The sequence below is a fragment of the Ictidomys tridecemlineatus genome, chromosome 13 (genome assembly GCF_052094955.1).
Source record: "Ictidomys tridecemlineatus isolate mIctTri1 chromosome 13, mIctTri1.hap1, whole genome shotgun sequence".
Lineage (NCBI taxonomy): Eukaryota > Metazoa > Chordata > Mammalia > Rodentia > Sciuridae > Ictidomys > Ictidomys tridecemlineatus.
The window spans coordinates 88,846,870-88,863,794 of NC_135489.1; the positions used below are offsets into that span (position 1 = coordinate 88,846,870).

The following is a 16,925-nucleotide window of genomic DNA, read 5'->3' on the forward strand; positions in this document are numbered from 1 at the left end:
CTCTTCCAGATGTCCAAACGATGACGTTACCTCTGCAGTTTAATTGCTTGTAATAATGAAGGGGTTGAGAAAAGCACGGAGTAATTAAAGATTCTGAGAGAAGCAGAAGCTTTGTGCGTTGATGACACTGGCAAGGACAAGGGACGAGGCTCTGAAGCCACAGCCACCTCGTCCTCAGGAGAGGAGCGTGACCATGGTGACTACCGCGTACACCAAGGACGCGGCCTGACCAGAGAATCCCAACGTGCTCACTCGGGAACCGCTTTTGACTTAGGAGTTTATTTTTTATAAACCTTAATAAGGGAATAAAAACAGATCTAGAGGCAGACATTTTAACTGAGCCTCTGGAAAAGAACAAAGCACCTGTAACGGGGACCCACCCAGAAAGTCCGCCTTGTCAACTGGCCCTGGGGAGAGAAATGAGCTTTGCTTCGTTGTGCACACGAGTTTGTGGGTTTTGCGGGTTTGGGTTTTGCTGCGATTTACTAGGTTGGTCAAATCCCTGGCTTAGTTCCCTTGTCTGGAAAATGGTAGAGTTAACAAAAATTGCTGGGATCTCCACAATTTTGAAACGCCATCGATCTGTGCCTGCCTCAGCGACTTCCTCTCAGACAGGCCTTCCGAGCTCGGCTTACCAAGTTGTTGCACTGGTCAGCGCACAGCGAGGAGGGCAAGCATGGGTGTCCCCAAGCTGTCACTCTGCCACCTGTGGCAGCCCCATCTAGGATCTCTGGAAGGTGGGACTCTGGTCTCTTCTCCTCGCTGCTGGATTCTCAGGGGCTGGGCAGGGGCTGGCAGAGGACGGCTCTTCATCTCCAGAGAACTGACGGCTGAATCCACATCCACTGGCTCCATGGGAACAGGAAACGCCCCTACCTCTCCCAGCTCTCAGAGTTCATTGATCTATTGATCTTATCTGGTGCTGAGGATGGAACCCAGGGCCTTGAGTGTGGGAGACAAGCGCTATACACTGAGCCCCAGCCCAGCCCAGGGATATTTCATTAAGTTCAGAGACCTTCACCGGTCACAACCGAGGCAGTGAACTGGTATGCACTGTCGACCAATTTCATTCACACCGACAGGTTGTCTGGAGTTGAAGAGGACGTGGAGGGGGGCAGCTGCAGAGAGCGGGCGCCTCGGCCTCCCTTGTCAGGGACCTGGGAGCGGGTTCATGGTGGGAGTCGCTCTCCTTTTCCCCTCGTCCCTGGACGCGCACCTCCTGTGTGAGCCAGCGTCTTGAACTCAAGCCCTGGACAAGCCATATCAGAATCCCGCATGGAGCATGTCCACACCGTGAGCCTGGCGGAAGCCAGAGGGCCAGAGGTGGCATCTGGGACATCAGTGGACCTCACCCCAGGCGCTTCCCCGGTCTACACCAGGGCTGGAACCCGGGCACAGGCAGAGAGGGGACCACGGAGGGGGTCCTACCCCGTCCTCCCCCCCCCCAGGTCCCGCAGGCCTCCCTGGAGAGGGTGCAGGCTGACCCGGTACCAGCTGAACCCAGGGCGGGATTCCACCCCAGGACAGCGGCAGGCGGGAGGCAGCCTCAGGTGTGCAGCGGGCGGCAGGCCAGACGGCTCCCTGGCAGCCTTCCTGACAGCCCAGGGTCAACCTGACCCGGACTCCAGCAGGCAGCGCCCAGGCTGGACTCCAGGTGGGCCTGGGGAGGAGCGTTCCTCTCCCAGGTGTCCACAAGAACACAGGTGAACCGGGAGGCCAGCGGCGTCCCTGGGGTGTGTGTCCTGGGAAGGAATCCCGCATCGCTCCGGTGAACAGAGCGTCTTGAAGTGGCAAGTCTGTCCCCAGCCCTGCTTTAAGGAAGTACCTCTCCTGACAGGCTGGAGTTGGGTGGCCGTGGGGGGAGCTGGGGGGAGCGCCTGCAAGGCTGGGCCTGGGGGCTGTGGTGCGGAAAGTCCCTCCTAGCTCCAGGGCTTCCCGACACCCCGAGGGCTTGGTGGCTCCCATCAGGCTGTTCCCTCTGCAGAGCCTCTGTCTTCAGACTGCTCCCCGCCCGGCCTGTGCAGCAGTGAAGGCGAGCTCCAGTGTGCAGGAAGGTGTGAGTGTACACAGCCAGTGTGTGTCAGTGTTGGTGTGAGTGTGTACTTGTGTGTGACCTGTGTGTCTCAGCATTCGGGTGTGTGAGTCATGTAGGCTTGTGTATTACGTGTGTGTCATTGCTTGAGTGTGTCTGTGTACACACATGTTGTACGTGCTGTGAACATCCTGGGATACGTAAGGCAGAGCACGTACCAAGGTCCTGGGGACTTCGCCTCACATTGTGAACTCACTGTGTCTAAAGTTAGTCAGTCGTCCTCAGCTGACATTGGATGGTTCCAGGAGTGGGAAGAAGTGGATGTGGGTCCCATACATCTGGTGCCTGGTGCTGGGCAGCCTCCCTGCCCACCACAGGTGATCAGCACCCAGGCTGGACAATCCCTCTGCCCCGGAGGCCAGCTCTGCCTCACCTCACAAGGCAAGGAGGCTATGGTGTGGACTGGCTCAATGTCACCACTGCCACCCATTATGGGCCTGGGGCCTGAGTCTAGATGGCACTGTCACCTGGAGCCAGGTTGCAAAGGACTGCAGCAAGTCCCCAGACATCCCCTCTCAGCCCACTGCCCTGCCTGTGGGGAGACCTCAACTTCAAGGAGCTCAGGCACCTCACTGCTTCTGAGGACCAGAGAGCCAGGGTGAGCCCTGGAAGGCCACTCGGGACCCCACACTGCTACCCTCTGTTCCAGGTCTGCTCTGTTGGCCACGGACAGTGGCCCTGTGGCCCTGGGTGCAGTGCACAGCCCGGGCATCCTGCTGAGTCCCAGGATCAGGGCCCTGGCCACCCGGCTTGTTCAGGTCCCTCTCCTTCCCATCAGGCTTTTCAGTTCCCACTGCCTCAGCTGAGGACAGAGTCCCATGAGTCAAACTCACACTGGTGGGGACAGATGGGCCTTGAGGTGGCCCAGGGTTAGCTTTTCAACAGGGGGACGGTGAGCGTGAGGAATGGAGCAGGGGAAGGGGTGGGCTTGCTGCAGGTGGCATGGCGTGGGCACCACAGGGCTGCTCAGGAGAGCTGGGGGCTTGTGAAGTCCCTGTCCCCCGTCCCCTGGGCCATGGCTCCTTCAGATGCACCTCCTCTCTAGGCCCTGGTGCAGGGCAGGCCTGAGGACCAGCCATCAGGACTGGCGAGCACTCAAGGTGCGGCACAGGAACATGCAGGAGGTGAGCCCTGGGGCAGAGTGCCCACACTCTGCTGCAGCCTCCGCACGGTGCAGCCTCGGCTGTGAGCCCATCTCTAGGGTCACTTCCCTCTTACTGGAAAGAACCCCCTTCAGACTCTTCTTGGTACCACGGGGCCAGTGGCCAACTTCTTCTCTGAGGCCCTCTTGTCTGAGGCTCCACAGCTCCTGCAGGGTGCGGGTGACCTGGGTGCATGGACAGTGCCCGATTGAGTCGGGGACACGCCTGCTGGCCTCTGGCCAGCACTTCAGGGAGCCTGCGGCCAGCCAGCCCCTCAGGCAGGGGAGGCCAGGCTCGGCAGGATTCCTAATGAGGTGGTCACCCAGCCCTGCGGACGCAGAGTGCCCAGCAGGAAGCTGGAAACCCAAGGTGTGGCGGTACCGAGGCAGGAGAGGGGTGGCCGCTCCCCACGGGCACCCATAGTCCCTCCCTGTCCTTGAGCTCCTCTCTTCCCTCCCATCCTGAAGGCTTTCTGTTCCCAGAGCCAGGTTGGATGGGTCCCTCTGCACTTAGGCCTGCTCTGACGTGCTGCAGGACTGGGGTGACAAGTGGCCTTCTTCTGTAACCTGCACTCTGGTCCCAGAGCAGGACCCGAGTCTGTTTCTCCACCTGGAATGTGCCCGCAGCAGGAGGGGGGCTCCTCCTTATAGGGATCGCCCCTGACCGTCTTCACTCAGGGGGACAGTTCTAGGCCACCCACTCTCAGCTGTCCATCGCTCAGGGGCCAGCTCTCAGGCCACCCACCTCTGCTGCCCGTCACTCAGGGGCACCTCTGCTGCCCGTCACTCAGGGGCCAGCTCTAGGCCACCCACCTCTGCTGCCCATGTCGTAGTCCCTGTGCCCATCTTCAGCGTCCCCTCTGTATTTGTCACTTCGTGGGGTACTTTAGGCTTTCGGGGCTCGTTGGGCCCCTGACCTGGAATTCCCCCGAGGGCAGCTTTCTCTGTCTCGTCCAGTGCTGCCTCGGGTGGGCACAGCTGGCAGGAGGGAGCCCTCAGGAGTGTCAGGGGCAGGGCACTTGCCCACATGCCAGAGGCCCTGGTCTAAAACAGACGTAGCTGAGTAAGAAGTCGAAAGAGTCCTAATTATAGAAATGATGATGACATTAACCCTCCTGCCTGTTTCTCCACCCAGCTCTGTGACGATACTCTAAACAGGGCGGCAGACCAGCAGCCGGAGCGCGTTCCCCACGGTTCCAGAGGCTGGAAGTCCAAGGCCAGGTGCCGGCAGGTTGTGTGTCTGCTGAGGCCTCTTCCCAGTTCATGGACGGCACTTCTCCCTGGGTCCTCTCATGACAGAGGCCTCCCAGCTCTCTGTGGCCTCCCTCATGAGGCACGAACCCCATTTGTGAGCACACCACCCCCGAGCCTGCTGGCCTCTAGGGCTCCAGCTCCTATCCAGATCGCCTGGGATCCAGTTCCTACGGGCACATTCCGGAGCTCCTGAGGCTCCGTCCATGTGTGTGTCCCCTGGAACGGTCACTTTCCTGTCCCTGCCTATTTCTTCACCACCTTCCCCACTCACCTGCTCTTCACATCAGCCACGGGCATCGAGCACTCGCCACGAGACTCTCTGCATGCAGGCAGGGCACACAGGGCTCTGAGAAGCCCTGGGGTCCCGGGGTCACAGCTGTGTGACCAGAGCACTGGAGCCCAGGGCTCAGGAGCTAGTCCAGAGTGGCACTGGCCAGCACGGGCAGCAGGGGGAAGGCAGAGGAGCCTGCATTCCACACCCAGAGGAGAGCGGAAGGCTGGCATGTCTGGGCCAGTGTGCCACCCAGGAGTGTGCAGGGGGTGGGGTGGGGGGACGCCGGACAGCTGCAGAGGAGCTGAGATGGGAGGGGGCAGGCTCCAGGAAGGAGGAGCCCAGGAGGACGCAGTGGCATCCGAGAAGACTTAGGCCAAGAGGTGCCATCTCCCCCTGTGGACCTGCTGAGTGCGTGGTGCGGGGCCTCGTCCAGTGGAGGACAGGGTCCGAGCTGGGCAGAGAGCACAGTCGGGAGCAGGGTCTCGGCTGGAGTAATGAGTGGGACTTGGTGACTCACACGTGGCAGAGGGATTTCCTTAGTAAGAGCATGTGGGATTGCGAAAGGCCAAGGTAGAGCTCGGGAGCGGCCGCACTGAGCACTGCAAACACGAGTGGGTAGAGGCTGCTCGGGACGGTGCAGTCCCTCGCCTGCAGGGACCTGGGGGCTGCAGTGGGCAAGTGCCCACTTCCCTGCTTTTTACGGTGAGCAGAAGACGAGGAGGGCTCTCAGGGTGTGGAGGGGACAGGACCAATTCATCCTTCTCACACAGGGACGGGAGCACCCCGCTCTCTGACACCAGCCTGCTGTTCTTACCATGACACCAAATGACGTGGCCGGAGGAAAGGCGAGTCTGTTTGGTTGAATTACACACCACGGTGACCTAACACGTTTGCTGTCTCTCTCGATGGTGTGGCGCCACTAGAAAAGAGGTGACCTCAAGCTGGGTGCAGTGAAGCACCCTGTGCCCCCAGCTCTGGGAGGCTGAGCTGAGGGTCACAGCAACAGACACGTCTCGTCCAGAGCCTGCGCCGTGAATCTCACCCACGTGCTCGCGTCCATCTGTCTCAACGTTGGTTTGCTTCACACGTTTGAAGGACGAAAACCACAAGCAGAGCCGCAACTGGCAGGGTGCTTGGTGTCCCCGAGGTGACCTGCAGGGGATAAGGGGCAGCCACGTGGCTGGGGCACTGGGCAGTCAGCATGACCACTCACTGCGTCCTGGGGCAGCCTCGTCACCACCAGATCCAGACGTTGGCCCGTGAACGGGAGTGTGGACCCCGGGAGAGTGACGGACATGTGGCCTGCGTGGGCTTCTGCTGGCTCTGCTGGCTCCTCCCCTTCCCTCGGGCCTGCTCCTCACCTCCAGCCCTTCCTGTGGGCTCCAAGCCGGGCACATTCACTCCAGTGCTCCCTGACTCGGCTGCTTGGGTCCCCAGCCCTATGCTCCTCCTGCAGTCCTGGTGAGCTGAGGCCACAGGGACACTGTATGGCAGGAGGGCCTTTCTGGGTACCCTCTCAATGGCCTTTGCCTTCTAAACATTCAACAGAAAATGTTGATTCTGGCCGTAGGAAGTGGCACTTCTCTGGAGCCTGCTGCATCCCAGGGGCAGCTGCAGGGCGCTCAGCCTCTTTGGAGCTCTGCAGCTCAGAAACCCAAGGCCAGGGAAGTGTTGGCCAGGGAGGAAGGCAGGGCCTGGCTCCGCTGAGTGGCCATGTGATTTCTGCATCATCATTGTGTTGCTTGTTGAGTGACAACCGTAGGTAAGTATGAGGCAGGCGTCACCAGGACACTTCTCGCACTGGGACACTGACTATATCCCCCTCCAGCCACGTGTCACCTGTTGGGGAGGCTTAGAGAGGAAGAGTTGGGGAGGAGCGGTCATCTCTGAAGGGGTGGGAGCAATGTGCCCGCAAGTCTCTAATCTGTGTGTCATTGAGCTATGCAAGTTCAGGGCCATCGGGGCCAGCAGGAACTAGTCGTTGGATCATTTGTTGAGGACTCCAGCTACACTGAGCCTCCAGGGCTACCCGCCTCAGAGAGGAGCTAGGACAGGGCCGTGCTGGTGTCCGATGGCCTCACTGATTTGGCTGCAGTGGTGACACTGGCTCCTGTTTCACAGTCTCGCTGCCACTCCCCTCATCTTCTTCAGGGGATCTTACCTGGGGCCAGGCACTGGGTCCCCACCTGCTGCCCACGCCTCCAGGCACTGGCTGGACCAGTGGCCACCTGTTCATGGGTCTTGGCCTTTGCTCCTGGGCTCCCTATTGGCCCTGGGACCCTCACGTGCAGACTCAAGCTCAAACATCTGTTTGGGGTCCTGAAATTGCAGGAAATATTTCTGATATGGGGGACCCTTTTGACACCCCATGGAATCCTCCTGGTTACATATTTCACCAACAGAGAAGGCTAATGTCTCCCTAAAAGAAAGAATTCTTTGCCCTCGGAAGATGGGGCCTCCGGAGCCACCTGCTGCACCCTCACTCCATCCACACCTGCTCGAGGGGTCCCTCTGGAGAATGATCCACTGACCCAAGTGATTTTTCAAGGTGTACATTGAAATGAAAGTTGGCATTTAGGAAGTTCTCACAGAACAGAAATATCCCACCTGAGGGTATGTCCACTGCTTGAGAACCCAGGAGACCTAGGTGAAGCCTTCTTTCCACCAACTGTGCTTCCCTCCTTCTTTGTGGACCCAAAGGCTCTGACCTCCATGGAAGCAGAGTTCCCTAAACAATGATGGGCACCCATACCACTGTGGCTGGGCACCTGACCTGATTTATAGGTCAAGTACCTATCTGACTATCTTAGAACAGGTACTTTTCAGAATCCCATCATCTCGTGTGTAGAAACACAACCTTACAGCCTTACATCTCCAGAACTGAGCTTTTCCCTGAGCCACCATTCCTCCTGAAACTAGAAATTGTCTTGTAGTCACCCCCCCCCGCCCCCGCCCGGGTTTTAGCACTGATGAAGAACATGAGGACCCTACATAACTTAATGCTTGTTTACATTTAAGTGACTCTGGAATAGAAGCAGGTTTAGGTTCACTTTGGGGATGCGGAGGACTGTTTGCCCTCTTCCGTGTTGTTGCTCAAGTGTGAGGCCCGGGGTCCTGTACTCCAGGCGGCCAGTGCTGGTTGCTCTTGCCCTGAGCTGCAGGCTGTGTCTGTTGAATATTTTGAGGGCACTTAACAGTTCTGCTCCTGGAGTTTGGAGTGGGCAACCCCCACCACTTCAGGGCCCTCTCTGCACACCCACGTACCTACCCTCAGGGGACGAGCTGCGTGCTCACAGGCACAGCGGGTCGGGCCGGGCCCTGGGGTGTGTCCATCTCCAATGCCGCTGTGCTCCAGTGGACGCTCAGGGCTCCTGGGGGCGCCTTTCTGCATTTTTTTCTTTTTGGTGCCTGCCTTCTTCCTTCTGTGTTTAAGGCAGTAAGTTCTTTGGGGATGGCGCCCATATGTCCTTTTTCTCTGTTTTTGACACAGTGCATTCCATGAGCTAAATGCTGCCTAAACACCATTAGACAAACACAAGCCACCTACTTCTTAAGGAAAATGTTCATTAAAACCTTCAAAATACTAGACACACGGACGTTCAAACACTCGCTGGCAAGTATCAATGTAAATATTCAAATCAAATGTTCAAGCGGTGGGTGGGTCTGTTCGCACAGGACAACCAGACGCCTGGAGCGACCCGCCCATTCTTCAGATTGTCCTGGGCTGTAGGTGGAGAGAGGTCCCCGTGGCCCCAGTGCAGGGACCAACCCGCTGCAGATTAAAGGCACCTAAAAAACCTCATCTGTGCTGAGCCTACCCATCATGGTCCTCGTTCCCTGAGCCACACGGCACCAAGGATATCACCCGCAGGGTTAGGTATCACGTGATCCGAGGATGCCGTGTGTCACGCGTGGGGGCCGCGGGCACTGGGCTGCAGTGCATCCTGAGGAGCTGGGTGTCCCTGGTCCTCCTGTTCTATGGGATGTAGAACTCCATTCAGCTCACGGCTTCCAGCATCCAAGCACCACAGGAGGTTCTGTTTTTTGGTGGAGAGAGCACAGCCCACTGTACTGTGCGCTGTTGGTGGAAATTTCACCCTAAAAATAAACATCAAGTATTTCTCAAGGAATCCTATAGGTTAGACATATGGCATTTTTCAAGTTTCACATTCTCCTGGGTTGACATCCCACCCAACAAATCAGAAGCAGATTTCAGCAGAGAAATTCAAGGGAGCACATTCAGGTAGTGGCCTTTTTTTTTTTTTTTTTTTTTTTTTTAAATATGCGCTGAGCTCCCGCTGTGGGCCTGGCCTTGTGTAGGGCATTTCTGGGATGATGGGGCCCTGGCCTTTGAGGCAGCTGACAGTCTAGGGGAGCTGGAAGTGGATGGAAAACTACTTAGAAAGCCATGAGGAGCAGGACTGGTCCCAGTAGCATGGTGGAGCTTTAGGAACATACACAGTGGGAAGGGGGCCTAGCAGAGACCTGTGCCACATGTGGGCCCCAGCACCTCTCAGGACAGGCGGGCCTGGGCACACACCAGGAAGGACATGGCACATCAATCCGTCCAGCCCAGGGTTCTGCAGTGGCAGGACATCCTGGGTCATCTTATAACATTATAAAAACCAGAAACGTCTGCATTCTCTACAATGGATCGTCTGCGCTCCTGTCAATGTGTAAACACTGCACTGGTCACTTGGTGGGAAAGGCTGGGAAACCCGCAGCAGATTCTATTCCCTGAAGTCTAAAGAGCACTCCAGGAGGGAGGTGGTGCCACCGAAGGGCCCCGCAAGGCCCTGCTTCAGTCCTCGTCTGGAGAGCACAGAAAGGAGCTGTCCTCGATGGACTCCCAGGAGCCTACCCCCAGAGATGGCGACACAGCAGCCCCGACCAGCAGTCCTAGCCTCCTAGGAGGAAGAACGTGCTCCACGGGCCACCATCCAAGCGGCACCCTGTCAGTCACGAGGGATGTGGAGAGAATGGGGGTCTGGAGATTGCCTGTGCAGGTGGGATTAGAGCCAGGGGCAGCCAGATGGCAGACAGCAGTGAAACTGGCCACCCACGGGGAGAGCTTAGGGAGAGCCAGGCCTCCTGGGCCCACCTGCCTCCACACTTCCTTCTCCTCTCCACCCCACGGGCTTTTCTTGCAAGAGCGTTTTTCTTGAGACCTGTCCCCATACTGACTAATCAAGTGAGAATCCAGCTGCTGACCACACCGGCCCTGGAGCGGTTCCACGCTCATTGTCAAGCTCATGGCAAGGGCGCTGTCCTTGTGATGGCACCCTGTGCAGCCTCCTAAGGCACACGGAAGCTGCAGTTTAGGTGGGCAGGACGCCCTCAGCTCCTCTCGGAACTAGTCAGTCCAGACAAGGCAGGAACACGCCCAGGAGTGCGAGTCTACCAGGAAGGAGCAGGAGCGCTCAGGACAGAGGCATCCCGGGTGCAACTGCAAATCTCTGATATCAAGTTTGATATCAGTGATTTGCAGTTTGATATCAGGTTTTCATGATGCAAGTTATAAATGTAACGACTGGGAATTTAGAAGAACTTGAAATAGAAATGTCCATCTTAGATAATATCGGGATTTGCTGTATGGCCACTCTCTCGGCAGTGAAATTGTCTTCATTACTAGGATCCCTCCCCCAAACCCAAGGCTCATCTTCACTTAAGTCAAACTATATAAAATTTATTTAGCATGAATTGGGCCTTCTGTTTCCCTGAACGCAACTCAACTTTGTTCTCTGCCGGTGGTCCAGGGTTTTAGAGGTCAGAATCTCAGCCTTTCTTCCTCTCTCCACAGCCCTGGGCATGTCAGGGGAGAGGGCTGGTATTGCTGCAGGCAGACGGGCATCCTCCTGAGCCGGGATGTGCAGGTCTTGACTTTCACTGGGCACAGTGGCCGCCATGGCTCCAAGGGGCCTTTCTCTAAGATGCCACTTGGCAGGTGTTACCTCGTCTGCCCAGGCGCTAATGAGAATCAGGGGGACACTGGGAAGCTTTGCAGGTCACTCTGGGGTTTGCAAGGACTGCTTATGGGATGCAGAGTGACCCAGTGGACAGTTGGGGAGATGAAAGGAAGCCTTTCGGATTAAATCAGATTTAGGAAATAAAAGGATTAGCGGGACACAAAAGCTAGATTTGCAGGGTTTATTTAGCCAGCGCAGTGTGGCCTGCCGGGATGGGGGACGTCCAGAGAGAGATAAAAGAATCAGAGTCAGAGGTCGCAGGGCAGCAGAGATGAGCAGACCCCCCGAGTCCTCTAAATCTTCTGGTAATTGAAAGTGGGCCCGCAAAGGGGGGTGTCCCCATTACTAATTCTGACTCCTTCACCAAGTAATGAGAAGAGGTTCAATGAGGAACATCTCAAGGATTCGGGGTCAGGCCTCCAATAAGCTTAGGAAGTAGAGAGCACATGTTATGACAGTCTCCTTTACAGACTGCTTCTCTCTCTCAAGGAACAAAGCAATTTGTCATCGGTGGAGGGATGTAATATGGTTTGGGGTGGTGACATCAGCCACCTCCTGTATCCGGGGCCACTTCTTTGCTCTGTCGTGGAACCAGAAATCCCCAACTAGGAAGGCTACCCTGCCATCTCTGGTCTTAGAGACATGTGAGTGGGACACCTTCACCCATGCCCCCACATGGGTCTCTGCCACAGCAAGGCCATCCCTGGTCACGGGCAGGACAGGGTGCTGCTGAGCCCAGCTCCTTGCTCTGAGAAAGAGGAGTCCCCCAGTGCTGTCTCCAACATTACACCAAGGTCTGCGTCACAATCCTTACCTCTGCAACATGGAGGAAACTGGGACCAATCCAGTCTCTGCCTCCATGACTGCCATTTGAACATCCAGGGAAGGTTGCACGGTGACCTCAAGTAGTCGCTTTACCGGCTGATGCTCCCGCTCCCCAGGAGGCCAGGTGACTTGCTTCTGGCCCTTGGCTGAGCACTGAAACAGAGCATCTGCTCCTCTGAGCCTCTGCCCAAGTGACGCCTGCTGCCTAGATTCACTTCTGAGGTTCGTCTCCAGAACCAGGTGTCAACTAATCCCTGGGCAACAAGACGTTGGGTCGACATGTCCAGTGAGGCTGTCCACATCAGAGTCTCCTTATGGGACAGCAAAAGCCAATCCTAGAAGTCTACTGCAAGACTGTAATTAATAGGCAGGACCACATCTACCCATGCACTAGTCTTGGGTAGTTCTTTTGAGCACCTACTATATATCTGGTGCCTATTTAGTGCTAGGAACAGGCAACTAAGACATGGCCATAGCCCTGGGGAAGCTCATACTTTAGAAGAGGAAATAGAAATGTGAATGAAGATAATTAAATGTGATACAAGCTATGCAAAATGTTATTTCTAGAGATGAGAGTATGGAAAGGACGAATGGCCATGGTAGTTGGTGAAGAAACTAAGCTCCTGCGACCCCTCCGAGGTCAGGAGCCCGAGTGACAACATGGCACTGCTCAGGGTCTGTGGACCCCTCTCCTGCAGACACACAGCTGGGTCCAGCCAGGAGCCTGGGGTGTCGAGGTGGAACTCCGAGTCCGCTCAGTTCCTAGTGCACAGGGAAAGTCCTTAGAGGAAAACTGAGGATAGTTTAAACCCCAATGAACAAAGCCCCATTGACTAAGGCCAGGACGTTCCAATGGCAGCATTGTCTGGGGCTGAGGGGTGAGAAGCCATCCAGCGGCCTGAGCCCGTTCTCCACAAGGAGCAGCAGGGCCGGGGTGGGGGGACCTCAGTGTGGGATATGCAGGTGGCAAGCGCACAGTGACCCTGGTGACTGTGTGATCCGTGTCAGGTGGCGCTTTGACTCAATGGCCTCTCACAGGCTCGTGGACCTTCATCCTCCCACTTCATAGGGGACTCCGAGGCCAAGGAGGTCAACCCGCCTGCCCAGCCCAGGCTCCTCAGCCCCACGCTCCCTGTGGCTGGGCCCACACTGGGTGCTCTTTTGGGTGCTCGAATCTCCACACCAGAAAACTGGCACCATCATTAGGGCGGGATGATCCGCAAGTCAGTGAATCACTGGGACATAAAACTAGGTAAAATGGAGCAAGCAGACACCACCATCCATTTAACTTAAAAAAAAAAAAAAACTAACGGGTTTTAAAGTGGAGAAGCAGCCATACATGATTTAAGTGCATTTGAAGAAAAAGAGAATGTCAAAAGCTGATCAAATTTGTTATAAATTATTTGATGCTTTAAATGCTTCTCAAAGAAGACCAGGTTTTTGTGGCCTAATTTCAGATACAAATTAACATGTAACTGGGTTGAACATGCGGCCTCTGAGCCTCAGCTGTCCATCTGTGAATTGGGGTGTTGGATGGCGTGGGCAGTTTTCTGCTGCGGACTTTACCATTCTACAGACCTTCACTGCTGACCTTTGCCATGGTCTGAATTGTGCCCCAGCAATTTCACGGTGGTCTGAACCTCCAGGGTCTCAGAAAGTGACTGTGTTTGGAAATCGGGTCTTTACAGAGATCAAGAGAGTGGACCCAAATCACTATCACTGTTTTCCTTAAAGGAAGAGATTTGGACACAGAAAAACCACAGAAGACAGACAACAGGAGGGTTCAGCCAGCAGCCGGCCCTACCGGCCCAGGAGAGGCACCCAGAGGAGACTGACCTGGCTAGCACCGTGACCCTGGGCTTCCAGTCCTCTGTTGTCTGAGCCTCCCAGTGTGGAACTCTGCTCCTGCAGCTCTGGGAACAAAAACAAGCCTGCTCTGAGGTTGGTGACACTCACAGCACAACTGACTAGCTGAGCACGTCACCCACCTGTTCCTCTGCCATCCAGCATCTCAGTGGAGTGGGCGCCAGCCCCGCCCACCTCTGGGCTCCAGAAGGAGGCCGGCTGTCTGTCAGAGCTCCCTGTTGACCTACCCTGACCCAAACATGTTGAAATGTAGAAACGATGGCACTGCTGGGCAAGAAGCCACCACAGTGGCCTACGAGTGGCCTAGGAGGTCCTTGGCCCTGACTTCACATCTCTGAAACCTCGAATCTGGAATGCACTTGTTTACTGTAAGAACATCTGCATTAGGAAGGGCAGTGGCTGTCTCCCGCGGGCAGAGTGGCACACACACATGGTGTCATTGCAAACCATGCAGCAGCCAACGAGGTCCCACGTAGCCTCTGTGAGGACGCACTTCACTCAGGAAAGAGCTAATCGACACACGTTGACCCTTCTCTTGAAAAAGACAGAATGCATTTATTACTTAATGCCAGATACAGTTGGTTTACTTGGAAGGACATTTCTTCAAAATATCATTTAATTATCCCTCAAACTGAAAATTCTTAAAAATCAAAATTTGGTTGAATATTCTTAGAAGAATGGATTGCAAAACTCACATTGATGTGTCTTTTACTTAGAAATGAGCTGAGTCTTCAAAGCACCAAAACTTGTCTTCCATTTCTGTAATAAAACTGACACAAAAAAGTTAAAATGTTTTTGAAATGCACATGAAAGATTAACTACGAAATGTCCCCTTCATTTTTCAGAATTGTCAATTACTTTACTGTGGAATAAAATACAGTGCAAGAATTTTTTTTCCAAATACATCAAAGTAATTTTTAAATTACCATTTCATATGAAGCCTTATGCTTTGGAAATCTGAAAATTACTCATTCATTTGTGAATAATGAAATGATAATTGCTGCATCATTGGAAGGAAATTTTCAAGAATTATCCACAGATGTAATAGTACAGTCAATTTTCAATGTAATTATGATAATGCAGATTTTAAAAAATCAAATCCAAGAAATTAGTTGCTACCTAACTAGGCAGAATATGTGATAGTCACATACTTAGCAAGAAAATTTTATAAAATGGACATAGTGTTTACCTGACTTTAAGTATATTCAACATAATGCTTTTGCCTTCTGCTGGTTTTGAAGTTTTCATCTACATATGTAACACTGCACGTAGGGCTGGGTGTGCAGCTCAGAGGTAGAGATGCTGGGTTCAATCCCCAGCACAAAACAAATATTCAAAACTGCATGTAATGATACTTCAATTTCTTCTCTTTTTTGAGTTTATTATGACAATGGAATATGTAAAAGGCTACAACAGAGAATTCAGCTATCTCACTTGTTTATAATTGAGTCTGTGCTGAGCTACTCCACACTAATACTAAGAGTACTTCACTACCAATATTCTGTAATAGGTCCAAAGGTCGAATACAGTTAGGTGTAAATTCTGTGTATTTGAACTAGGCTGATTCACCAGCACAACCCGTCATCTGGGAAATGGTGTTTAGGAACATTAACAAATAATTTTATGGCATAAGAGAAATCCATTTTAAGATCTTGACAATAAGAAATCTCGATGTAATTGATGAAAATCAAGAGAGACGACTTAAAAGGCACAATTTGGGATGCCGTTCAGAACAGTTCTGTGTCGGACTCTCACAAACTGGTTGTTGGCAAAGCACCTCCTTCTGGTCTTGAGGCTGCAGAGGAACATGCTCATGATTTACTCAATCTCACTTTTCCATTCAAAGAAAAAATGGGGCCTGAAGAGGAACTGCATGGTGCTGCATGGTCCCTGCCAGGGAGGGGGTGGGCAGGAGTGGCCTGCAGGAATATGGACGCGGAAAAATGCCACGTGTCCCTGCCTGGGTTTGGTTCTGGGCACGTTCTCTTCACGCTTACACAGAGGGGCTGACTTTCCTGTGTCCTCATCGCAGAATATCTTGGCAGATCCAACAAGGATCACAGGAACTGGCTGTTGGAAAAGCACCAGAAATGTCACTGACCTGGACTCTACAGTGTGACCACCCTGGTGTCCTTGATTCTGCAATGGTCCTCCCGTCCTGTGCTGCCCATTCTCTGTGATTTGATCCGACGGCACACGTGATGTTACAGCAGGTGCACCTGACAGATTGAAGACCCACCTCCTTCAAGAGTGCCAGCTCAGTCATTTATGATTAATTACTATTAAAGCATTAATCGCAAATCGAAACCCAAAGTGCTGACTTATCACCTCCAAAATCCAGAGCTCAACACCTGCTCCTTGCAGAGCACATCAGGGTCTTGGAGGTGCATTCGCATCGGGTCCCATGTGACTCCTCCGTAGCGCTGAGGCAGAAGGTGGCCATGTGTCACTAAGCAGAGGAGCAGCTTTCCATTTCCAATCATGAAGCCAACAGTGACAAATCAGGAGGTGACAGTGAAGTGGCTGATGGACATCCCAGACAGGTGGGACTATTCATAAAACTCAGAGCACAGGGGACACTCAGTGACCACTGGCCCATTTTCCTTATCCTGTAACTGAGGAAACAAGATCAAGGAGGTGGAAATGACATGTCCTAGAGCACATGGTGCTTGGGACAAGAGCTTGGCTCCTTTGTGAGTGCATTCTGTGCTCCTGAGTATGCTCTGGGAACCTACCCAGCTTGTGGATGGTTCAGGCCTCACCCCAACACTTGATAGTAGTTGGGTGGGCTCAGAAATCTTCATCATGCAGAAGGAAAAAGAGAAGGAGAAGGAGGAGGAGGAGATGGAGGGAAAAAGGGAGGAGAAGGAGAACGAGAAGGAAAAAGAGAAGGAGAAGGAGGAGGAGAAGGAGGAGGAGAAGGAGGAGAAGAAAGGGAAGGAGGAGAAGGAGGAGGAGGGGAAGAGGAGGAGGAAGAGAAGGAGGAGGAGGAGGAAGAGGATGATGAGGAGAGGAGGAGGAGGAGAAGAGGAGAGGAGGAGGAGGAGAAGAGGAGAGGAGGAGGAGGAGAAGAGGAGAGGAGAGGAGGAGGAGAGGAGGAGGAGGAGGAGGAGAAGGGGGAAGAAGAGGAGAAGGGGGAAGAAGAGGAGAAGGGGGAAGAAGAGGAGAAGGAGGAGAGGAGGAGGAGGAGAGGAGGAGGAGGAGGAGAGGAGGAGGAGGAGAGGAGGAGGAGGAGGAGAGGAGGAGGAGGAGAGGAGGAGGAGGAGAGGAGGAGGAGGAGGAGAGGAGGAGGAGGAGAGGAGGAGGAGGAGGAGAGGAGGAGGAGGAGAGGAGGAGGAGGAGAGGAGGAGGAGGAGGAGAGGAGGAGGAGGAGAGGAGGAGAGGAGGAGGAGAGGAGGAGAAGGAGGAGGAGAAGGGGGAAGAAGAGGAGGAGGGGGGAAGAGGAGGAGGAGGAGGAGGAGAAGGGGGAAGAAGAGGAGGAAGAGGAGGAGAAGGGGGAAGAAGAGG

General features: G+C 54.4%; 1 long non-coding RNA gene across 10 annotated transcripts in view; it reads right to left on the reverse strand.

The window, feature by feature from the left end:
- Window positions 1-260: 260 nt before the first annotated feature.
- LOC120884633 (uncharacterized) overlaps window positions 261-16,925 on the reverse strand; it is a 55,894-nt gene continuing 39,229 nt past the window's right edge. For 5 of the 10 annotated variants that reach the window (XR_013429841.1, XR_013429832.1, XR_013429836.1 and 2 more), the window contains 5 exons: window positions 13,389-14,188; window positions 11,542-11,705; window positions 8,030-8,859; window positions 5,804-7,080; window positions 261-5,680 (listed from right to left, as the gene is read on the reverse strand). This is a non-coding gene — a long non-coding RNA (uncharacterized LOC120884633). Of the gene's footprint in view, window positions 5,681-5,803; window positions 7,081-8,029; window positions 8,860-11,541; window positions 11,706-13,388; window positions 14,189-15,519; window positions 15,638-16,925 lie in introns of all 10 variants that reach the window. The other 5 variants (XR_013429834.1, XR_013429842.1, XR_013429838.1 and 2 more) reach the window with 5 other exon arrangements.